The following is a 4,553-nucleotide window of genomic DNA, read 5'->3' on the forward strand; positions in this document are numbered from 1 at the left end:
CAGTGGGTAGCAGTGCTAGGCGTCGGCAGCGACGGAGCAGCAGGTAGCGAGCGGGATGTGAGGGGAGGGGGTTACGCACGCGCAGGGAACAGTGGCAGGCGTGGCAGGAAGCGGGGCAGCGAGGCGCGCGCCCAGGGCGCGCGCGAACGTAGCCGGGTCGGTCCGAGGCGCGACGAGCGTGGCCAAAAGCGCGCACGAGCAGAGCCTCGACTACGATGGTGTTACGGCCATCTACGGCGACGGATAAACAAAACAAAGAAGGGGAATCAAGCGGAGGCCTCACAGCGATGCTCGGGGTGTGCTCAGGACGGATCTGGGAGGTCCGAAGGGGCCGAGGAAGCACGAATCGAAGACGAGCAGTGGCGGTTCACCGACGGAGGGGAACGATGTGGGCGATGTCGATGAGGCCTCACTGCCTCGATCCGGCGAGGAAGGCGATGATGGCACGCCTCGTGGACAACTCCTCGTGGCTTGGGGACGACTCTGGTAGCGACAATGACGACGGCGTGGTCATGGTGAAGCTCGGGCGCAGGTGGGGAAGAGAGCAATAGTGCGGGGAAAGGGGGAAAACAGCTAGGGTTCCTCAGGGGGGTCGCGGGTCGCCATGTAGGTGGACAGGGGGTGCCAGATGGCAGGCACGTGGCCAAGCGCCATGGATGGTCGCCACGGCAGCCCCCTGCCTCCCACTGTAGAGGGAGGTAGAGGGAAAGTGGTGGTGGGCTGGGCCATGCTATTCATAGTGGGCCAAGGTGCACAGTAATCCATTCTATCTATCTTATTTCTTTCTGTTTTACTTTTTCTAGTCTATGATTTGCACTTAAACCAATTAGCAAAAGAGTTTTGTAAATTGCTGAGATGGACACATAATTAGTATTGCAATATTAGGTGCTGCCACACAAAAAGGTTGGCGCTCCAAATATTAGTTTATATTTTACAACTTTATAAAAGGCATTTAATTAATTGTCTTTGCTGTTGTTTTGTTTATTTTAGAGCATTTAGGAATTTTATAAAAATGTGGTTTCTTCACCATACGTGCCTATGATTTATTTGTCACATGCATAACATTTTAGCTTTAATGTCTAAAAACTTTTATTGATTGACTTTAATTCAAATTTGAATTCGAATCGGTTTTAAACTAACGCGAGTTTATCGATAGTAACCGAGGTGACATGGCATAATTAGTAGAGGTTCACTGTAGCTTAATTACCTAGGCGCCACAACTCTGCGCACTAGTTCCGATTCCGGCTCTTACACTCGTACCTCTCAGAGCGGTTACGCCTCTACCGCTTCTCAGGTTGTCCAGTTTGCTGCATTCGAGGTCCTTGTTGAGCTTCGCTACAACGAGATCTGAATGCAAAACCATCCAGGTTTATTTTACTACCCTTCTCTGCACGATAATGGTAGTGTGCGTTTCCAGATCATTGATCCGGAGTCTGATAGCGTTGCTAGCCACCTTGCTCGTTATGTCACTGCTTGCTATCTTATGCTCCATGAGCTGGCTCGAGAGCTGACTCGTGCCCGTACTGCTTTAGCCGCTGCTTTGGTCACTACTAGATCTGCCACTACTCCATCTTCTCTGGGATTTACTCCAGCCAGTTCTAGTTCCTCTGTTTCACCGGTTACTCCCCCGAGTAGATCAGGCACTTCGACGGTGAACCCTCTCCGTACTCCTGCCGAGTGGGTTTCACTTCTCTCTACTCCTGTAGCCCCGATGCTTCATCCTGCCCCTGCCCCGGAGGGAGAGCTCTCAAGGCAGCTTCATCGTGTTACCTTTAACCCGGAGGTTACCGTTAACCACGTCAATTTAGGATCCGAGTCCGCTTCAGGGGAGGACACCGTAGCACCAGCAGAGCAGTAGTACCTCGTTGTATTTGCAGTCGTCAGGATAATGTACGGATGTAGCCGTACGAGTCATGATGTTTCGTTGCATGTATGAGAGTAGTTGAACCTGTCATGTTGTTTATCTTTCATGTATGAGTCTATGTATAATTATGTTGTGACTTTATTCGCTGTATTTTCTTCGCTCTTTTGTTTTCTTCTGGGATTTGTCGCTGGCTTTTCCCCAAATTTATTTTTAGATGTTTCTCATCTCGATTGCGTTGTCTTGGGAAAAATCCACAATAGGATGACGCGGGAGGCAGCAGTAGCAACGTCCATGAGGGAACTCTTGTTCGTTGTTCCGCACGACAGGCAGGACATTCTCCCGAGCCGTACGTTCCGCCACCGCCTCCACCGCCAAATCCACCCTCCACCGAGCAAATTCTGCGTATGTTTGAGGAAAGAAGGAACAATGATCTGCTTGAAATATTAAGAAGTGTGCAAGCTATGGTTGGATAGAATGGAAATCAGAACGGTCATTACTCAAAGCTGTCAGATTTTCAAAGGACCAAGCCACCCAGTTATACTCAGATTGTTGACCCATTTGATGCAGATGATAGGTTGCGTACCATTGAGAAAAAGCTTGAGATTGCTCGTACTAAAGAAAATGATAAAGTTCCATTTGCAACTCATTACGTTGAAGGCACTGCTGCCATATGGTGGGAAAATGCAAAGGCCATGTGGCCTGCTGATGAAGAAATCACCTGGGAAAAATTTAAGGATCAGTTCCAGAAATATCATATCCCTACTGGAGTTATGAAGGTTAAGCAACGTGAATTTCTCGCACTCGTCCAAGGAAATCAGTCTGTGGGGGAATATTTGCAAAAATTTAATCATCTGGACCGTTACTCCATTTATGACGTGGCCACCGAGGAAAGGAAGATTGACAGATTTCTTGGAGGCTTAAATCCGCAACTCCGATGTACTATCAGTATGTTTGATTTCCCAGATTTCCAAACTCTTGTGAACAAGGATCTCATTGCTGAGCGGGAGCACAAGCTTGTATCAGATAATAGGCCTACTAACAACAACGACAACAAGTGTAAGTTTGAGCCAAAGAAGGATGGGCAACCAGTGCAAAAGGCTCGAACCTGGCAACAGACTTAGGTGGAATACAAGCTCAATTGGCAACAGAATGTTAACAAGACCACCACTCAAGTCTAGAATGTCGTGACCAACCCCATACGCGAGGAGCGTCAGCGCAATAATCCATGCTTCAATTGTGGGCAGAATGAGCATTATGCCAAACAGTGCCCCAAGAACAACTAGGCGAATGCTCCATTCATGCCACAAGTCAACTATATAGAGTCATGCTCGACCCAACAAGACATTACTGGGTACGTGCATCATATCTCAGCCGACGAAGCACAAGAGAACGCCGAAGTCGTCATTGGTATGTTTTCTGTTAATGACATACCTACCGTAATTTTATTTGACTCTGGGGCTTCCCATTCTTTTATTTCTCAGAGTTTTGCTGCCCAAAAAAAATTTCCTTGTACACTTTTGGGCAAAAATATGCTGGTACAAACCCCGGGATCTCTAATCAAGAGCAACATGGTCTGCCGCGATCTGGAAATCAATATCAACGGAGTCTACTTTCCAACCTCTCTGATACTTATTGAGTCTGAAAAGTTGGATATTATACTGGGTATGAATTGGTTGACCCAATATCAAGTTTGTATAAACTGCGCAACACGAGAAGTCACTTTGACCAGTCTGAACGGGCAGACTACCAAATTCTATGCTTGCAAGAAAATACCCAAGCAAGAATTGGTTTTCACCGTTGTGGCTGAGTTGGAACTAATTCCTGTGGTCAGTGAGTACCCTGATGTATTTCTAGAAGAACTGCTAGGGATGCCACCAGACCGAGAACTGGAATTTGCAATAGATCTTGTGCTCGGAACTGCACCGTTATACAAGAAGTATTACCGAATGCCCTCATCAGAATTAGTGGAGCTAAAGAAACAGCTTGATGAACTGCTCCAGAGAGGATATATTCGTCCCAGCTCTTCACCATGGGGATCACCCGCTATTTTTGTGGACAAAAAGGATGGCAGTCTCCGCATGTGCGTAGATTACCGCCAGCTGAATGAGGTCACCATAAAAAATAAATACCCGCTGCCAAGGATTGATGATTTGTTTGATCAGCTCAGTGGGGCTAAAGTATTCTCTAAGATCGATTTACGGACCGGATATCATCAGCTCAAGATTAAAAAGGAAGATATTCCTAAGACCGCATTCACTACTCAGTACGGTCTTTATGAATATACCGTGATGTCCTTTGGTCTCACCAATGCCCCTGCTTTCTTCATGCATATGATGAACAAAGTACTCATGGACTTCCTCGACAAATTAGTGGTAGTCTTCATCAATGACATCCTCATTTACTCCAAGGGTGAAGACGAGCACAAGGATCACCTTCGAGCATTGCTACAACGACTCCGCGACCATCAGCTTTACGCCAAATTCAGTAAATGTGAGTTTTGGCTCAAGCAAGTTGGGTTTCTTGGACATGTACTATCCTTCGAAGGTATAGCCATGGACCCGAGGAAAGTAAAGGATGCGCTCGACTGGCTGCCGCCCACGACAGTGACACAGATCCGGAGTTTTCTCGGATTAGCTGGATATTACCGTTGTTTCATCGAAGGGTTTTCCAAGATTGCTAAACCCATGAT

This window comes from Triticum dicoccoides, chromosome 6A (genome assembly GCF_002162155.2).
Source record: "Triticum dicoccoides isolate Atlit2015 ecotype Zavitan chromosome 6A, WEW_v2.0, whole genome shotgun sequence".
Taxonomy (NCBI): Eukaryota; Viridiplantae; Streptophyta; class Magnoliopsida; order Poales; family Poaceae; genus Triticum; species Triticum dicoccoides.